This window comes from Aquarana catesbeiana, linkage group LG11 (assembly GCF_042186555.1).
Source record: "Aquarana catesbeiana isolate 2022-GZ linkage group LG11, ASM4218655v1, whole genome shotgun sequence".
In the NCBI taxonomy this organism is placed as follows: Eukaryota; Metazoa; Chordata; class Amphibia; order Anura; family Ranidae; genus Aquarana; species Aquarana catesbeiana.
This window is the reverse complement of record NC_133334.1, coordinates 94,375,632-94,397,601: the sequence shown is the minus strand read 5'-3', so window position 1 is coordinate 94,397,601 and position 21,970 is coordinate 94,375,632.

The following is a 21,970-nucleotide window of genomic DNA, read 5'->3' as shown; positions in this document are numbered from 1 at the left end:
CAAACAGGAATTGCAAAGGCATGGCCTAAATAGGAAATTCATGGGAGGAGCAAAGAGTTCAATGTTCAAGAGAAACAAGACACAAGGCATGGTTGTCGAAGGCAGTGGTTCTTAACCTCAGTCCTCAAATTCCCCCTAACGGACCATGTTTTCATGTTTTACTTTACTTTGCACATCTGCTTTACATCAATATCAATGACATGGTATTGATAAGAGCTACTTTATCTAAGGGAAGTTCCCAAAACATGGCCTGTTGGGGGTACTTGAGGACTGAGGTTGAGAACCACTGGCCTAAGGAATCAGGCAGGGAGCAGTCCAGCATCACAGTGGCTCAGCAAGAAGGGATACTGCCATACACAGCAGAGGTTGCACGTTCAGATTCTGGTCCTGACAGTACTTTCCTCCTTTCAGTATGTCCCTGGATATTTTAGGGACAGGTTTGTAAAGCAACATTTGGTGGAATTCTCGTGATAATCTAGGGCCATGAACATTCTCCTCAGGTTCCCAAGAATTTTCACTTGACCCATATCATTCCCAATGAATTAGATATATAGATTGTTCCTACATTTCTCAGCCACAAATACTTCTTCACTCTGTACCTCAATAGTTGGAAGAGGTAGTAGAATTCTGCCAGCAAAAGGATTTTCATGAAATGTGAAAAACAGGGTGAATTTTCGAATTGTGAGGAAGTTTTAAGCAAAAGATTATCAGGTTGATTTGAGCAGAGATTTGAAAAGGTCCCACAAACTTTTGACCCAGCTTATTAGATGGAACATGAATGTTCAAATTTTTGGTAGATAACCAAACTTTGCCACCAACCTGAAAAGTAGGGAGTGACCTGGGATGTCTGTCAGTGGCCTTCTTGTAATATTCCTGAGCCTCCTTCAAAGTATCAACCACTTTCTCCCGAATCTCCTGTAATGTAGTTAATCTGTTGGTAACAGCAGGAATATAAGTTGAGATAGGGGAGGGCAGGAATAAAAATGGGATGATACCCAGTATCATATAAGTAAAAAGGAATTTGAGAAGTGGAGCTATGTTTAGAATTGTTATAAGCAAATTCTGCCTTAGGAAGATAGTCCACCCCGTCATTTTGAAGATAACAAAACATTGAAGGTACTGCTCTAAAGTTTTATTGGTCCTCTCATTCTGACCATTTGATTGAGGATGAAAGGCGGAAGACAGAATTTTTGATACACATAAAGATGAACAAAAGCTTTTCCAAAATTTCGAAGTAAACTTTACTCTATTTGTCAGACACCGCATCATCAGTAATTCCATGTAACTTAAAGACTTCTCAAACTATCAACTCCACAGTTTGTTCAGAAGAGAGTATCCTCTTTTAAAATATAAAGGTATAAAGTGGGCCATCCTAATCTGATTTAGTGTCTATGTCAAGCATTGAATACTTATGCAATACATTTGATACGCTTAAGGGCCATATGTCAGAAGTATACGCTAGCTTAACATTTGATGCCATGAAGGAAGGTTATATGGAGAGATGGGAGACTTGAATGGATCTTTGTAAATAGACGAGTGGCATTTGTTAGCCTAAAATGCTTCTAGGTCACTCATTAACACTTTGATCACAAATTATAAGCTGCTCATGAGGTGGTATATGGTTCCTGTCAGACTGGCTTCATATGTCCGGGGGGCTTCCTCACTTCGCTTTCCCAGCTGTGACCATGAGGAGACGGCATTTCACATCTGCTGGCAATGCCCCAAGGTGAAGCGTTTCTGGATTCATGTATATCATTTCATCTACTCTCTCACCCAGGTTAACTTACAAACATCCCGAAACAAGCGCTATAGTGCAGGCCGGTGGAGAATACCCCGAGACATTCTAAAAGATATTATTACGTATGATGTTGCACATAGCAGGTGAGCCACGGCATTTTGGCTCGTATCTAATTTCTGGCACGGTCGCCTTCTCTTAAAGATTAATGTAAGATGTTTTGTTATAAAATGGTTATAAAATGTCTTCATTTAGTTTAGTACATTATTATTGCAAAATTGGATATGCAGCTTAGAGGTCATCTTATTCTCATTTATTTGTGTTAAAAAGCTTAACAGTGAAAGCCTCCTGTTTTATACTTTGTTTTACTGTTGATGTATTCTGTATAGGAGAGGATCAGTGGCATTGTAATTGTTCTTTGCTACCAAGCAATGTTACTTTTATTTTATTTTTGTCTTGGAAAATCTTTATAAACACTGTTGACAGTCTATGACTACCAAGAAAGTGATCATCTCTTTCCATAGAACTTGACCACAATGGTCTTAATGGCACAGGGAGTGGGATGACACAGAGATCGGGATGTCTTACTGCGTGCACAGATTAGACACAGGGTCAAATAGTTTTTGACATCTAGGCCACCAAAAGTCACATGTTAGTCTTAGAAAAGTCTTAGAAAAGCTGCTCTGTCTTAGAAACACCAAAATGCCCAGCGAGTTTAGAGTCATGCACCAACCTGAGGGCTTCTATCTGAACTGATTCAGGTACATACATACAATGTGCTTGAGTACAAAAGCCATTCTTGTACTCAAAGTTAATGTCCTTAGGGGGATGATCGAGAAGTGGGTCATTCTAATACCTCTCTTTGAGGAGACTCAATAATGTCTTGTGGCCCCTATGAAGTTCTTCAGGGACAGGATTGTAGATTCAGAGTTGCCTTCCTGAAGAGGCTCAGACAACATCCTCGATAAGGCATCAGCCTTACCATTCCTTGACCCAGGTCAATAAGGGATAATAAAATTAAACCTGCAAAAGAATAGAGACCAAAATATTATCCTAGAAGACAATCCCTTGACAGAACAAATTAATTTCCAAATTTCTATGGTCAGTAAGCACAGGTACAGGATGATTGGCCCCTTCCAGCAGGTGCATCCATCCTTAAAGCGATATTAAAGGCTTGTTGTTTTTTTAAATAATAAACATGTCATTCTTACCTGCTCTGTGCAGTGATTTTGCACAGAGCATCCCAGATCCTCCACTTCTCAGGTCCCACATCGACGCTTCTGGCTCCTCCCCCCTGCTGCGTGCCCCCAGAGCAAGCAGTTTGCTGTGGAGGCACCCAGGCATGCTCGCTCCCAAGCATGAGTGTCCATTCACACACAGAGCTGTGGCTAGCCCCAACCCTCTCTCTCTCTCTTAATTGGCTCATTGGCTGTGATTGACAGCAGTGGGAGCCAATGTTGGTGCAGAAGTGAAAAAAGTCTTTAGCTTATTAAAGCAGCCTGTGCTTCAGGTGACACCACAAAGGGCATCAATTTCTTGTCAGCTGTGTAATTGGTGCTATCACCTTAGTAAAGTTTGTTATGAATTTTCTGTAGAAGTTAGCAAATCCAACAAACCATTGTATTTCCTTAACATTTCTATGAGCAGGCCAATCAACCACTGCTTTGAACTTCTCGATATCCATGCTCACTCCTTCTGGAAAAATAATATATCCTAAGAACGGGATCTTGGTTTGTTAAAACTCAGATTTCTCCAGTTTGATGTAAAGTCAATTCTTATTCAATCTTTCAAAGACAGTGCAACCATGCTTGTGATGCTCTTCCAGGTTATCCGAAAAGATGAGAATATCATCCAGATAAGCAATCACAAACTGGTCCAACAGATCCCAAAAACATAATTGATGAAGTGTTGAAAAGTTGTGGGAGTGTTGCAAAGGTCAACACACATAACCAAGGACTCAAAATGTCCACATCTGGTTCTAAAGGCGGTTTTCCATTTGTCTCCTTGACAGATGTGGACAAGTTTATATGCCCCTTATAAGTTTAGTTTTGTAAAGATTTTGGCAGAACAGAGTCTTTCCAACATTTCACAGGCTGAGGAAAGTGGGTAACAGTTTTTAATAGTGATTTTATTCAAAGCCCTGTAATCGATGCACAGACGCAAGGTGAGATCCTTTTTTCAACAAAGAACAGGGCTGCCCCTGCAGGGGACGTTGATTGTGTAATAAAGCCCTTCTCTAAATTCTCATCAATCCACTCCCTGAGCACCTTACTTCAAGTTCTGACAGATTAAAAAGGCAACCAAAAGGAATGTCTGCCCCTGGAATCAGTTCAATGGGACAAACACACGGGCAATGAGGAGGTAATTGATCAGCACTCTTTTTATTACAGACATCCTAGAGCTCATGGTATTGAGGAGACAGGTTGTCATATGACTGGGTAGCTACCATATCAACTTGTGATTCCTTAATTGGCAGAAAAGTTTTCAACAAGTTTCTCTATAATATTCCTCGCAATGGGGGGAGAGGACATAAAACTTATAGTCTGTATTTACCAGGTATTAGAAGGATTATGGGTAGAAAACTAAGGAATGCCCAGAATAACAGGAAATTTTGGTGATATAATCAGCAGAAAGCTGATCACCTCACGATAGTAAGCCTCAAATTGGAGTGCTAGAGAAACCGTCTCATGAGTAACAGATCCTGACGATAAAGGTGAACCATAAAACGTCCCTAAATCAAGAGGGGCAAATTTATTTATTGTTTGAATATTATTGCTGTGGGCGAGTTCTATATTCATAAAGGTCCCCCAGCCCAGGAGTCCAGCAGAGCAGAGATAGGAATTTCACGGTCCTCTGTGATAAGTTTGATAGGGATGATAAAATGAGATGGTAGAGAATTAATTTTATTTCCTTCATGAATCAATTAGGTTATAGGATATACTGGGTAATGGAGTTAATTTGTTCAGGCATTATAACATTTGTCGCAGCAATTGTTCTTTTAACTTAGTTGAGACAATTACCAGGGTAATGCCCAGAGTCCCCACAATATAGACAGCTCTCCAAAAGTCTTCTCTCCTAGTAGGAATGGATTGGGATGGAAAGTCTATGATCAATTCAGGTACATAATTGGATGAAAGCCTTGAGATCATTAGGAGTCTCTACACTGGCAAGCTCATGCTTTTACCTGTTCAAAGAGCCCTTGGCGGAACTGACTTTTTTCACTGCTGGGTTCCAAGTAGTATCTGCGATCCAACATCAGAATTCAGCTGCCGCACACTATGCAACTTAGCATCAGCAGTAGTGCATCAGTTGGGATCATAAAAAACTTGATTAATCATGGTCACAAAGTCTCAAATTTATTCAGTTGCATTGTCTTATTCTTCATAAGGTCCTGCTCCTTAGTCAGAAGGTTGGTAACAATATCTTCTTTTCCCCCGAAGTAAATGCAGTGGGTTGCATTTGAAAATATATGTGACACTGTTTAAGGAAACCCCTGTAATGTTGCCTGTCTCCGTTGAATTTGAGTGGTAGGGACATATGCTCTTTAGCATCATCTCAGGAATTTAAGCCCAGAAATTGTCTCTGCAGAGCATGGATTTCCTCCCATTGCCCTTTTATCACACTTTCTAGTTCAGAAAATTTTTCTTGGTAGGTAACACTGAACTCTTGTAGCGCTGCAATTTGCTGCCTTAAAGTGGATGTAAACCCGAAAAAATGTTTTTCAATTAAGGCTTGCACCTTGTACAGTATAGGATTTCATGTCATCTGTGAACAGTCTTGCCACAAAGTTTTAATCCAGCTCTGAGCAGTTCTCTTATCTTTTTTCAGTCAGATAAAAACAGCCAGAGAAATAGAAGTCTGTTTCTCCTCCTTACTGTGAGTGACAGGTGATTTACATATCTCATGCACTAGCTCGAGAAAGACATTCAGTGTACTTCAGATCCCCTCCTCCTTTCTTTTACAGCTCTCCCAGAATTGGCTGCTCCACACCTCAGCATAACTGGGCATGCTGAAGTCATGTGGTGACTTTTCTGGGCTTTAAATGGATGTTAGTGATCATAGCACAAGATCAGTGTAAGAAATACACAACTCCACCCACCAAGCTCCGGACAACAGACCCACCCACAGAATCTGCAGTTTTTCAGGTCTCAAAAAGAGAGGAGACATTTGACAGTTAAGGATACGTGCAGGAGGCATGTGTATCCTTATAGATAACCACTATGGCAGTAGTTTAGAAGGGATGAGAGTGGGTTTACATCCACTTTAAAGGAACCAAGGCATGTGCCTTCATATTTGGGCCAGATTACTCTGTCACAGGTCTAGGGGTTGGCAGAAACGTAGTCGAGGAACAAGCCAAAGGTCAGTAACAAGTGTTTTCAGATTGAGGTCAAGTGGGAGCATAGTCGGGAACAAGCCAAAGGTCAGTAACGAGTGGCAATGAAGATATGGAAGGCAGCAGGAGTGACAAAAGTGAGATATTGGCTGGAGCAAACACAATAATCTGGCAAACAGGAAGTATAAAGGCATTGCCTAAATAGGAAGCTCATGAAAGGAGCAAAGGGTTCAATTTTCAAGAGAAACAAGACACAAGGCATGGTTGTCTAAGGAATCAGGCAGGGAGATGTCCAGCATCTCAGGTGGCTCAGCAAGAAGAGATACTGCCAGACAGAGCAGAGATTGCAGATTTAAACCTGTGTCCTGACAGGGACATAGAAAAGGTTGGGAACCACTGTTTTAAACACACAAATTCTTGAATCACTCCTACAATGTTATCTTACTAACTGTTTTAAAATCATGCTACATATAATGATGCTACATATATACTTTCACATTGTTTTTCTGCAGACTTACGTGGACCAAAACTAAAAATGTAAAAGCTCTGTGCTTGGACACTGGGATATGCATATTGGTGTAAGGCAGTGGCATTCAGTCTTATTCTCCACCTCAATTTCTCAATGCACTTGAGTTACAGCACAGCTAATGTGTGTTGACGTGCATTGCACTGCTGACAATGCTGAATGCACTTTTTTGGTGCATTAGGCAGTCCATTAAAATGAATGGCAAGAGGGAGGAAATCGCCCATCGCAAGTGACGCCCGTGAGGTCGGCTCTAACTCCGTCCACCCAGGATTCTCGAACTAGCTTCAGGAAGTGGCCACACCCATTGCTAGTGACGCCCGTGATATCTGCTCTACCTCCGTCCACACAGAATTCTTGGACTAGCTCCAGGAAGTGTTGCCATCCACCTAAACTACAAGAAACAGTGGCCACCCGGACTTATCAATTTTGGCTATTAAAGTTTCATATTGCTACTCTTAGATGGCGCTGCCTTTCTTCTTGTCATTAAAATGAGTGGGCTACCATAACACAACACATATTAACCTGCACACATTAATGCAGCATGACAGTGTGAACTCATCTTTAATCTTGACACTTTCTGCAATCTGTACACTTTATACTAAGCTTTGAAAAGTTAAGAGGCTTTCCAAACAGTGTGCATCTATATATACAGAAATAAGCTGGTTCATAGATTAGTTACTCATTGTAAATTCTTCAAGCATAATTAGGGAAACCCATACAAGCAAAGTATAGAGATTCTCCATTGGTGACCTCTCTTTTACTAGTTCTCTGGCTGTCATGTGACTCAGAACAAATATGTAGATCAGGAGATCTGAATTCACTGTAACATTCCTGATCTGAATGCTTGTTAAAGTTTATGTCTCAGAGTAGAGAAGCCACAGACAGCCATGCAATGTGCAATTTCAACAGTGGTAGCCTCCTCATTCAATGCTGTTTTTATTTAAAGCCCATATCTGGGCAAAACAGAACTTCAATCCTCTTAGACCCCTCCCACTCTTTCGGCAGCTTTAAAAAATACCCTCTGCAGCTCATATTTTACTTCCCTAGGCCTTATGTTTTGTGCCCCTTGCAAAGGTTTGACAAACAATAAACCAGCACTGCAGTCTGCCTTCTTCAAGACTTCATATATTCTTCTGGAACCTGGGAAAACCCTGCCACTGGGGAGCCAAAAGGAAGTATCAGCTTCACCCAGGCAGTGACCTGGACACTCAAAGAAGGACCTGTATTCTCAGCAGTGAAGGTAGAAGACTTGGGACTAGGGATATGGTTCAGATCAACCATTAGGTCAACTCGAATCCAAGCCGTTAACAGTTTGTCAAACAGGGAAACTGAATGGCCAGATCAGACCAGTTTTTTGCCCACTTGAACCTTCAGATGCTGAAGCCAGAAGTCATTCATATGATGGTACTACAACCACAGCTAAATATCAGTTTACGACTGCCTGCCCACCTGCTTTTTTGGAATTGCCCACCTGCCCACCTGCTTTTTTGGAATTGTAAAAAAGTAGATGAGCATCCTGTGCAACAATATTGACCACATATGGTGGTGGTCATATAGAGAAAATTATGTCAACCAGCTTCCATACCTAGTCTGTAGCCATTCAGCAGCCAGCTGGTAAGCGATCATTTGCAATGGCGTATCATCAGAGAGAATCATTGAACACAGGTCGCTGTGTCCTTGGGTCATCAGGCCATCATAAATGACTAGATGGACCAAACACCCCCCCCCCCCGGTCTTTAAAAGATCGTTTTTAAAGGAGCAATGATTTTAATGATGCTTAAAGTGAAACAAAAGAAATTTAAAATTAATTTAACCACTTCAGCCCCGGAGGATTTTACCCCCTTCCTGACCAGAGCACTTGTTGCGATTCGGCACTGCGTCACTTTAACTGACAATTGCGCACTCATGCTACGTGGCTCCCAAACAAAATTGACGTCCTTTTTTTCCCACAAATAGAGCTTTCTTTTGGTGGTATTTGATCACCTCTGCGGTTTTTATTTTTTGCGTTATAAACAAAAAAATATAGGTGGGGGGTGGTAGTTGCGCTGTGATAGGAAGGGAATAAAGGGAGGGGGAAGGAAGATTATACTAAAGTGCATGTGACAACCATGCCAAATGACATAAAAACATCAATCAAATAAATGAAAAAAGAGAGAAAACTGACGTGTGCAAATGAGTGGTGAACTACAAGGGGATACCACTTAGTGGTGTATGCAAAAAGTGCTATCATCAAGCAACAAAGAAAGTATTACAAATTGCATATCAGCAAGCAGTGCACATGGGTATGAAAAGCAGCTAGACAAGTGCAAAATCCCAAAGGTGGTAAAATACAATTCCTAAAATGTATAGAATATACTAGAAAATATATATGAAAGACAAATATACGATTAAATATCACCAACATGAATGCATGAATAAAAAGATATATATAAAAAATGTATGGAAATGATATCAAAGTATATAAAATAGTCCCAGTGGTAAATGTTGGTGAAACACCAACACTTAACAGCTAACAAATAAAATTCAAAAATAGAAATGAATGTAATACACATGAAAAAAAAAAAAAATTATAAAATATATATATATATAATATCAAAAAAGTGTAACAACAGTCCCGCCACCAGATGTGACACTTCTAAACGGAAATCCAAAAAAAACAATGGTATAGGTAAAGGGAGAGGAGTGATCTTCAGTGGGGGCACCTCTGTGTCCACAAGCCCCTTACCTTACTGCTGTAATGGAAAAAAGCATATATATTAGAAGCCCAGCAGATAGGAAAATCCAAAAATGCAGCAGATGGCGTTGATCAAGGATGCGGTATGTCATAGGCAGAAAAACAAGATAAACAGCATATGGTATAATTCCGTTTGATGAGGAGGACACAGGAGGGGAGGAAGAGTGGGGAGAGGGGGAGAGAGGGGGGGTTGCACTCACTTGTGAGCAATGAGCGCAAGCCTCAACCCACGAGCGCCAAGCTCGTATAGTCCCAAATGCTGGCTAAGGATCCTCCAATGTATCTTTGCCTCCTGCTCCTCACCGCCCGTTATGCAGCGTTACAATGTGCAGTATAAAAGATAAAGCACCACACATAGCGTAATCCCGTATAAAATACACTTTAATGAATAGGCCAGAATATCATACACTTACATTTAAAAAGACAGCTGGGGGGTAATGTAACTACGAGCGCCATGCTCGTCACATCAGCTGTTGTGTGGCAACGTCCCGTGCTCCTAAAATGATATACTTTGATATCATTTCCATACATATTTTATATATATCTTTTTATTCATGCATTCATGTTGGTGATATTTAATCGTATATTTGTCTTTCATATATATTTTCTAGTATATTCTATACCCATGTGCACTGCTTGCTGATTTGCAATTTGTAATACTTTCTTTGTTGCTTGATGATAGCACTTTTTGCATACACCACTAAGTGGTATCCCCTTGTAGTTCACCACTCATTTGCACACGTCAGTTTTCTCTCTTTTTTCATTTATTTGATTGATGTTTTCATGTCATTTGGCATGGTTGTCACATGCACTTTAGTATAGTCTTCCTTCCCCCTCCCTTTATTCCCTTCCTATCACAGCGCAACTACCACCCCCCTACCTATATTATTGTTTTGTCTGTTTGGAGCAGTCTTTTAGGTGTTGCAGCAGTTTCCCTTTAGTATAGTAGTCCGCTGACAGCGCAGGAGTTTTTTTCACTATCTCAAACAAAAAAATAGCCACAATTTTGAAAAAAAACACATTATTTTTAACTTTTTGCTATAATAAATATCCCCCAAAAATATATAAAAAACATTTTTTTACTCAGTTTAGGCTGATACGTATTCTTCTACATATTTTTGGTAAAAAAAATCCGCAATAAGCCTTTATTGATTGGTTTGCACAAAAGTTATAGCGTCTACAAAATAGGGGATAGTTTTATGGCATTTTTATTGATAATTTTTTTTTTATTAGTAATGGTGGCGATCAGCAATTTTTATTGTGACTGCGACATTATGGCGGACACATCGGATAATTTTGACACATTTTTGGGACCATTGGTAGTAATACTGCAATCAATGCTAAAAAATTGCATTGATTACTGTAAAAATGTCACTGGCAGTGAAGGGGTTAACCACTAGATGGCGCTGTAGAGGTTAAGTGTGTCCTAGGGAGTGATTCTAACTGTGGGGGGAGGGGCTGTGTGTGACACATCACTGATCACGGCTCCCTATTACAGGGAGCTGTGATCAGTGACAGTGTCATTAGGGAGAACGGGGAGATGCTTGTTTACATTAGCATCTCCCCATTCTTCCTTACCGCGAGATGATCGTGGGTATCCCCGCGGACATCAAGTCTGTGGGACCCGTGATCGCGGTCACGGAGCTCCTGACGGGCATGCGCGAAAGAAAGCCGCAAGAAAGGGCAACGTACAGGTACGTTAATCTGGCTGAAAATAATGGGAAAAACAATGCAGCGCAAAACATAAAATACAAGATGGGTGATCTGCACCAATGTGACTAACACCCGTGCAGCATGGTGATGTATAATCAAGTGTAAAACAACAAAGGTAGAAACATATAGAAAGCACGGGTGTTAGTCACATTGGTGCGGATCACCCATCTTGTATTTTATGTTTAGCGCTGCATTGTTTTTCCCATTATTTTCTACATTGTCACTACTTTGTTGATGCTGGCTGCTATATGTGTCATCTGGTACTTTTTCTACAGTAGCGCAACCACACTGTTAGTTTATACGTTAATCTGGCTGTACGTGCCCTTCTGCCGCAGTATATCTGCGTGAGGAAGTCGGGAAGCGGTTAAATATAGTGCCGGGGGGGGGGTCCCCTTAGTCTGCCTGTAAAGTGGCACATCTGTACCATGTATAGAACCTCAAATAAACAATATCCTCTTAAATGTGCATTATTTGTCCCTCCTATTGGTAATAATAATCATTTCAAACAAGGTGTGCATGCCCATGCACCAAAAAACCTAGGGATGATGCCTAAAGAATGTTAGGAGTTTTTTAGGTTGATTTATTGGATATGTGTGCTTTCACTTATAGGGAGGGGTGCATTCCAAGAATTACTCTCAGACGGTTAGCACTGCAGCAATTGGAGGGAGTATATGAGAAGGTATCAGAGGTATTGTGCTATCACTGAAAAAACCCTCCCTAGTCAAAGGCACTCATACAAAAGTATCCCCATTGCTCCTACATTTTCTGGATCCAAACGACTGTCCAATGCTGCAGTGTACTAACACTCCTATCACTGATCTAGGGAGTAGAGGAATTCAAACGGACTGATCACAACCCCCTCCCCACCAAATATATCTCCATGTAAAAAGTGATCGTACACCAAAAACCTATTCTTATGAAACCAAAATACCCTACATGTTTTACTCAACAATAGAGCTTTGTCAGGGGTGCAACAAATAAATCATAAGTGCTCGAAGAATAAAGTGCTGTAACCACCAAATGGCAATATGGCCATTTGCCATGTAGTGATTACAGCACTTTATTCTTTGAGCACTTATGATTCGGTTTTGGGTGCACAATCTCTTTTTACATGGGGATATATTCGGTGGTGAGGGGGTTTTGATCAGTCCGTTTGAACTCCTATACTCTCTAGATCAGGGATAGGAGTAATAGTACACTGCAGCATTGGACAGTCCTTTGGGTCCAGAAAATGTAGGAGCATAAGGGATACTTTTTCATGAGTGCCTTTGAATAGGGAGGGTTTTTTAGTGATAGCACGATTCTGATAACTCCTCATATACTCCCTCTAATTACTGCAGAGCAGATAGCGACAAACAGACTGAGAAGAATTATTTTAATGCACCCCTCCCTATAAGTGAAAACACACATATTCAACAAATCAACCTAGTAAAGTCCTAACATTCTTTAGGCATCGTCTCTAGGTTTTTTGGTGTGTGGGCATGCACACCTTGTTTTAATTGACCATGTGTAGAACCTTCTGCAGCAAAGATGACATTTATAAAGAAAAAAAATGACATTTAAATTGAGTTTCCCTGCAAACTTTCTTTATTTAGTAAACAACTGCTTAAAGCCACAATTTAGTGCACTTGAAACAAGATTAGAGAAAAATTGGTCTTTGGGTGTTGGTGGTGTCTTCACCCTATAACCACTAGAGGCACTCTTGATGAAAGCAAGAATTGGCCTTACTGTAAAAAATTTAAATTTGATGCCCCTGTCACACAGTTGTGGAAAAATTGGTCTTTGGGTGTTGGTGGTGCTTTCACCCCGTAACCTTCTAGAGGCAGAATAAGCCACTCTGACAGCTGCTGTGGACTGCGCACTAGTGTCAGCTTAGGTCATAGAGGATGAGGAGGATGAGGATGGTTTAGAAAGCCAGCCCACCACCTCCTCTGCATGCTGTGGCTGGACGGGCAACATCACTAAACAGAGACAAGTGTACCCTGCCTGAGGATGAACCACGTTCACCTTTTCCTATGGACCTAGACGCTGCTGGCCCCCTCATAGTGGCATGGGAACATCTGCCTTTCCTTGTTGGCATAATCTTGGTAGTCTTCTAAGAAAAATCACTGGACTGTGGGTCCTTTTTTTATGTCACCATAAATTGTTCATTGAAATTATGTTTATGCAAATAACACTTAAACAATAGGAGAAACAACAATAGTTATGGGTATGGGACAAGGGCAATGTAGCCTAAAGTTAGAGGTCATATAAATCATGTATGAAAAAAAGAACAGAAGATGATGAAAACTATAACATGTCAAACTGAAAGTCTTAATACATTATCAAGAAAAAAAATGAAAGCATAAAGAATCTGTACAGGGAGTGTTTTTTTTAATCAAAATATCAAAAAGAAAGTTATACCTTAAAAGGGTATAGCACATGATGGCTGTCGTAGAAATGGTGGGAGTCACAGTATCACGTTTATTGTGCTAGTATTTAAATTAGCTAGTGGTTATACTCTTATGTTAAATTATTTTATGTTACCGTAAACAAAAAGCTAATTACAGAAAAAACTTCTCGCCTGTAGGACATCCTATGACATCCTGGACTTTCAGTGGTTATAACGGGACGATGCTTGCATCTGCATAATTCTAGTATCAAAATTACAGATTCTCTGTAAAGTAGAAGTGATTCAAGTGGCTAAACAGCCACTTGATCACTTCTACAGGCTGCAGAAGGGGTGCCGTTGCCTTTTCTGATCTCTTCCGTCCGATCGGGGAGACCTGGACCACTCTGACTGGTAGCATCTCCTGCACTGAACAGAGAGAGAGAGGAACCCACATTACTGGCTAGAATAGGCATCTGATCAAACAGATCTCAACTTGATCAGATGCTTTGAAGGAGAGATCTGAGGTCCATAATAGAACCTGTCATGGCCAATTGTATCACAAATGATGTTGTTCTTTCTTAGTGATAGCAATACAGTTGATAAAAAAAAATGTGTAAAAAAATTATGATCGTATTGCTATAACATGAGAGTACGAGCAAAATTCTAGCACCAGACCTCCTGTGTAACTCTAAATCGGTAATCTGTAAAGTCTTTTAAAGCATCGCCTATGGAGATTTTTAGGTATCGTAGTTTGGCGCCATTCCACGGGCATACTGAATTTTAAATCATGATAAGTTGGGCATCTATTTATATATATATATATATATATATATATATATATATATATATAGAGAGAGAGAGAGAGAGAGAGAGAGAGAGAGAGAGAGACAGAGAGAGAGAGAGAGAGAGAGAGAGAGAGAGAGAGAAAGAGAGAGAGAGAGAGAGAGAGAGAAAGAAAGTTTGTTTATATAATGATGGTTTTTACTATGAGTGAAATGTCAGAATTGGCCTGGGTGCCGAGCGGTTAACCACTTCAGTACCGCACACTTTCGCCCCCTTCCTGCCCAAGCCAATATTCAGCTTTCAACGCTGTCTCACTTTGGATGACATTTGTGCTATCATGCAACACTATACCCATATGACATTTTTATCATTTTTCCTTTCACACAAATAGAGCACAAATAGAGCTTTATTTAGGTGGTATTTAATCACCACTAGGTTTTTAAAATTTTGCTAACAAAAATAAAAAGGCTGAAAATTTTGAAAAATAATGAATTTTTCTTCATTTTTGTTTAGCAAAAAAAGGTAATTTTTCTTCATAAATTTAGGTCAAACTCTATTCTGGTAAATTTCTTCAGTGAAAATAACCCAAATCAGTGTTTATTATTTAGTCTGTAGGAATGTCTTCATACCCCTTGAAATGTTCTACATTTTGTCAGGTTACACCCAAAAACATAAATGTATTTTATTATGTAAAGAAAGTACCCCCCCAAAAAATACTATTGGACTTTAATCGCAACTGAACAATAACCAAATATCAGAAGATAGAAATGTATTTATTAGTATAAAAAGTTTGGTGCATACATCACCATGATTGGAATACAATAAATACAGATAGCAGAACAGAATATGTAAAAGCAGTTCCTTCAGTATTGAGCCCGATGCGTTTCAGGACCGATAAAGAGTCTTTTGCTTCAGGGGCATTCCATGTAGGGTATTACTGCTATACAATATTCTACTATGAAACACAGTTACAGATCAATATCAGAATCAGGGATACAGGAATATACAGGAGCATCATTGAAGCAAAGTCTGGAAGAGACATACCAATTCAAAGTACAGTCTGCACTATGGAGACCACCTACTATCGAGCTAGATGCAAAGTGAGGTTCAAAGGTTACAGGAAGGCCTTGGGTAGTATGGGCCCAGCAAAGTCATTGTAAGTTGGAAGTTAGGAGCATAAGATGAGTTGGAGTAAGTAGGCCATTTGCCCAAATCGCATGCTTAGATGATACTGCTGATTTTGTTACTAATGTTGGCGAATACCAAGCAGAGCATAGACATTTCTGTAAATAAAATTAATTAATTATTTATAGCCCCATAGTTACATATATGATTATAGGGTAACGGATATAGTATGTTAACAACAAACTCATTGTTAGAATGGGGTAAATTAAATATTTATATGATTTAGGGAGCTTGTACTATTGGCTGTCTAATTATCACAGCGGATATCCCTTCAGAGAGGGTCTCTATGTCCACCGCGGTAATCATCATGGTAGGATAACACCAGCAGCTGGGCAGGTATTCCTCTAAAGTGGTTGATAGAACAGCTCCAGTCTCAGAAAGCCAAGATACATTCCAACATAGAATGCATGAGCATTAATGCAGCAACAGGCCGTCATATAGGAGGAAGTAGCACAAACGTGTGTATATCAATAATATACATGTAAAGTACATACAGTGCCTTGCAAAAGTATTCACCCCCCTTGGGTTTTTACCTATTTTGTTACATTACAGCCTGTAGTTCAATGTTTTTTTTAATCTGAATTATATGTGATGGATCAGAACACAATAGTCTAAGTTGGTAAAGTAAAATTAGAAAAATATATACATAAAACAATTTTTCAGAAATTAAAAACTGATAATTGGCATGTGCGTATGTATTCACCCCCTTTGTTATGAACCCCATAAAAAGCTCTGGTGCAACCAATTACCTTCAGAAGTCACATAATTAGTGAAATGATGTCCACCTGTGTGCAATCTAAGTTTCACATGATCTGTCATTACATATACACACCTTTTTGAAAGGCCCCAGAGGCTGCAACACCTAAGCAAAAGGCACCACTAACCAGACACTGCCATGAAGACCAAGGAACTCTCCAAGCAAGTAAGGGACAATGTTGTTGAGAAGTACAAGTCAGGGTTAGGTTATAAAAAAATATCCAAATCTTTGATGATCCCTAGGAGCACCATCAAATCTATCATAACCAAATGGAAAGAACATGGCACAACAGCTAACCTGTCAAGAGACGGCCGCACACCAAAACTCATGGACCGGCAAGGAGGGCATTAATCAGAGAGGCAGCACAGAGACCTAAGGTAACCCTGTAGAAGCTGCAGTGTTCCACAGCAGAGACTGGAGTAACTGTACATAGGACGACAATAAGCCGTACGCTCCATAGAGTTGGGCTTTATGGCAGAGTGGCCAGAAGAAAACCATTACTTTTAGCAAAAAACAAAATGGCACGTTCTGAGTTTGTGAAAAGGCATGTGGGAGACTCCCAAAATGTATGGAGGAAAGTACTCTGGTCTGATGAGACTAAAATTGAACTTTTTGGCCATCAAAGAAAATCTGGCGCAAACCCAACACATCACATCACCCAAAGAACATCCCCACAGTGAAACATGGTGGTGGCAGCATCATTCTGTGGGGATGTTTTTCAGCACTCAGGACTGGGAAACTGGTCAGAGTTGAGGGAAAGATGGATGTTGCTAAATACAGGAATATTCTTGAGCAAAACCTGTACCACTCTGTGTGTGATTTGAGGCTAGGATGGAGGTTCACCTTCCAGCAGGACAATAACCCCAAACACACTGCTAAAGCAACACATGAGTGGTTTAAGGGGAAACGTATAAATGTGTTGGAATGGCCCAGTCAAAGCCCAGACCTCAATCCAATAGAAAATCTGTGGTCAGACTTAAAGATTACTGCTCATAAGCACAAACTATCCAACTTGAAGGAACTGGAGTAGTTTTACATGGAGGAAAGGGCAAAAATCCCAGTGGTAAGATGTGGCAAGCTCATAGAGACTTATCCAAAGCGACTTGGAGCTGTGATAGCCGCAAAAGGTGGCTCTACAAAGTATTGACTTTAGGGGGGTGAATAGTTATGCACATTGACTTTTTCTGTTATTTTGTCCTATTTGTTGTTTGCTTCACAATAAAAAAAAATCTTCAAAGTTGTGGGAATGTTCTGTAAATTAAATGATGCAAATCCTCAAACAATCCATGGTAATTCCAGGTTGTGAGGCAACAAAACCAGAAAAATGAGAAGATATTATGAGAAGCTATGACCATTTAATGTATATCAAACTGAATAGTCCCATAGAAAAGTACACATGAGAACTTCCAACAGCAGCCGTGCAAGAGGGCATAGTGATTGCAAACTAACCTTTTATAGATGGAAAAGATAACCGGTCAGGCCCATCAATGTACGATCGTTTTTCAATTAATGTAGGTGGAAGTAGGGTGGCTGAATGGAGATTCCTTCTTTTATCTTTCCACAGATGCCCGCACATGCGCACTGATTCGTGTGTCAATCATTGTGTGTCATCATGGATGACGTCGGCTGGGAACGTGGTTACCGCAGTGTCATGTGACGTCGAAACCGAGGGATAGCAAATGCGATGAAGGGAACAGGGCTGCACCTCCACCTGGTTAATGACCTCACGGCCTCTCACCTGTGCCGAGCACCCGCCTCCCTGCGTTCGCAAAGAAGAAGGGAAGGAGGCAGTCAAATGACGCACGCATGGGGGCCATGCCTAACAACGGTACCCAAATGCGCACACACACACATAGGATTCCTGACTTTGCTCTGCCCCTCCCTCCCAGCCTACAGAGGGAGGAAGAGAAAGTCCCCAGGGCCAGCATTCAGAGGAACAGCGTCTGTGATCCCAAAGCGGGACCGCATATGCAGATAACCGTAGGATATCATCACATAAAGAAGAGAAGCAACAATAAAGCCATCATAACCACCTTATGTGAAAAAATGGATTAAATTAAAGATAGTCCCAATCCCCAAGTTGCACGCTGTGCTAAGTGTTCCCTAAATGATAGGGGACAGAATAAAATCATGCAGCTGTGAATAATAAATGGGGAGGGATGAGTAGCAACTGTGCACAAAGGCACAGACTTGCTGGGATGACCCCCGAGAGCAAGGGGCACCACATAAGATATAGGACATCTGATAAGATGGGATATCCATACATTTATGGGAACTGATTATAGCACTTCCTACACCATAGTAGTACATACTACCTAGAGGAGGAATCCTGTGCAGAAAAATTATTGGCCATCTATATCAGGCTTCGCTTCAAAGGGTTATAAGACCACCACATAAGCAGACAGAAAAAATCTCATTTACAGAGTTACATAAAGCTGTTAAGTAAAAAGGGAGACTAGAAGACAAGAATACATAACAAATATATCAAATTCAAATGTAATAAAAGGCAACATAATGGGATATAATGCATCAAATAACTATTATGCCCAAACCCAGACCCTTCAGTCAGAGATCCATCTCGCAAAGCCCCGATTCGAACCCTTCTAAAAATGGCCTATAGCTAAGTTGGATATTTAAACCAGGTAGGTGGGTGGCATTGAGCTCCATGATCTGCTTCCCTGCTGCAGGAGGAGTTTATTCCAGTCTCCTCCTCTTGTATTGGGGTGAATATGATCAAGGATTAAAAATTGAAAATTGGGACATATTCCAGCATTCCAGCATGACAACAACCAAGGGGAGCTCAGGGTTGGCTGTCATCATACTGATAACATGGCGTCTTGCATGTTTGCGGAATTCCAACTTGGTCTTGCCAATGTAAAAACTCTCACATTGGCAGGTAAGTAGATATACCACCCCCACCGTTTTGCAATTCGCAAAATGTTGAGGTTTGAAGGATGAACCATTGGGAAGTATAATGTCTGATTGAGTATTCATATACCGGCATATGGTACAACCACCACATGTGAATGTACCTACATTTTTACATGGATCTGATCTAAAATGGCCTACAAACTCGCTTTGAACTAACTGGTCTTTGATAGATTTAGTTCTACGGAAGGTGATTGTTAGATATTTCAAAATATGGGGACTGAGGGCAGGGTCGATCGTAATTATGTGCCAATGCTTTTCCAATGTTCTCCTAATTAATTTATGTTGGTTGTTGTATTTTGTTATAACCCGAGTTGGTGGTTTGTGGCTTCTTCTAACATTTGTAGAGAACAAGAGGTTACTCCTGGATTGGCGGTTAGCACGCCTAGAGGGTTTTTTAAGACATGTAAGCGAATACCCTCGATTTAAGAGTCTTATCTTTCAGAGGTTCTCTTCTGTAAAGAAAGAGGTCTCTGTCCAACAATTTCTCCTTAGCCTCAAATACTGGCTATAAGGGATTGATTATATAAGGGGTTGAGGGTGTGCACTAGATGCATGTAGGATGGGATTCCCTGCAGTGGGCTTTCTGAATAGGCCACTGGAGAGAGTACCATCCATATTCTTTGAGACTTTGACATCCAAAAACTTAATCATAGCCTTACTAAAGGACATGGTAAAATTCAGATTGAAATTGTTTTTGTTGGTAGCTAACATGAATGCATTGAGCATGTCCACAGATCCCTCCCAGATGATGAAGATTTCATCAATGTAGCGATACCAAGTTGTAATATGGCTCATTAGTGTAGACAAATCTTCATAATCTAGGAGGGAGAGCTCCCACTCCCCCAGGTACAGGTTGGCGTAGGATGGGGCACAGCAAGTTCCCATATCTACCCCCTGCACCTGGAGGAAGTGGGAGCCATCAAAGAAAATACTATTGTGTGATAGAATAAATTCTAGTGATGAGATGATGAAATGCCAAATTTTCCAATCATCCTTGTGGGATTGTGATAGTATGTGCTTTATTGTCACCTAGATGGTGAGGAATCAAGCTATAGAGCGCCTCAAATTCTACAGCCACAAGTAATTTTTCCGGGGTAAGGTGAATGCCTTCTAGATTTTTCAATAAGGTGCATTGCGTCCTTAATGTAGGAAGGAAGGTTCATAACGTACGGTCTTAAATGGGCATCAATAAATTTGCTCAAATTTTCTATAATACTTCCCACCCTCGAAATAATTGGTCTCTCTGGTGGTGTTTGTAAATCTTTGTGTATTTTTGGCAAACTATAGAAAGTCAGGATCGTAGGGTATTTTTTCTTTCAAAATATTTTATTTTTAACAAAAAGAATAGCAAAGAAACTCTTTCACATAGTAAAGTAAAGTACCACACCACAGCTCATAGGCTGTGAATTTGGGGGGTACTGGTTTATCTTTCCAGATGCTGTGTAGGAAGTGAGAGATTTGGTGATATCAAAAATGTTCTGATTGAGGGAGATCTAATTTGCTTACACACTGGGCCAGGGAGATGGGGCCCCTAGATGTAAAATATTGTCCTTTTTGGTATAGCCCCTTATAAAGCTACCACTGGAAGACTTTAATATCCAGCCCTGGGGGAAAGTTTGGGTTACGAAAGATATGTGACAGGGGCCTCATTTCAGAAATGAGGTGTGGGTCCTGTCTTAATGTGTCCCACAACGCGAAGGAGTAGGAAAAGGTGGGGGCTAGGATTGGTGGACGGTGTTTGGCTGGACTCCAAAGGAGAAAATCTAGCATATAGTGTGGTACAGCTTGGCGCTTCATCTGTACCCAATCAGGTTTTTTCCCGTAGGTATAGATTGTGGAGAGTTCGGCTAGTCTGGAGGCTTGAGAGTATTTGTGTAGGTGGGGTAGGCCCAAACCGCCTTGTTTACGGGAGCAGGAAAGAGTTTGTTGTCTTATCCTATATCCTGAAGAGCCCCATATAAACTTGAGTATTTTGCTCTGGAAGGACCTGAGGTGATCTCTTCTTATTGGGATGGGTAGGGAGCAGAACAGGTAGAGTATTCTAGGGAGTAGTGTCATTTTGATGGCATTTATTCTCCCTATCCATGAGAGGTTTTGTTTGAACCAGGACTTTAGGTCTTTTTCTAATTTGCGGAACGGGGGGGGGGGGTAGTTACTAATATACAACTTGTTAAATTTGGGGGTGAGGGAGATACCTAAGTATTTGATGGAGGAGTCGTTCCAGTCAATTTTAAAGTTTTGTTTCAGCAGTGTTACCATCTCGGGGGCAAGAGATACATTCAAGGCTTGGGATTTGTTATAATTAACCTGCAGGCCAGATATGTTCCCAAAGGAGGTAAGGGTGCTACATAGGTTGGGGAGGGAGGTTAGAGGTGAGGTGATGAATGATATTAGGTTGTTGGCAAATAGGCCACATTTGTGGTCCTGGGGACCACAAGACACCCCTTTGATATCAGGATTTTCGCATATTACAAATGCTAGAGTTTCTATAGCTATAGCGAAAATCAGTGGTGACAAAGGGCAGCCTTGTCTAGTGCCTCTAGCAATATGTATGGGTGTAGAGAAGTACCCTTGTAAACATTTTAGAGCTTTGGGGGAGGAGTATAGTGCTCTGATGATGCCCTGAAATTGGTGACCAAAGCCCCAATGCTCCAATAGGGTTAAGATGTATGGCCAGGAAACTGAGTCAAATGTTTTCTGTACATCGAGGGAAAGCAGAAATCCCTGGTTTGGCATTTGGGCCTTGTCTTCCTGGCATGAAACCTACCTGATCCTTGTGGATCTAGGAGCTTATGAAAGAAGCTAGACGGTTCACTAGAATTTTGGTGAGGATTTTCAGGTCATTGTTTATGAGTGATATTGGTCGGTAGTTGCCTACCTCCTCTGGGTTTTTGTCCGGTTT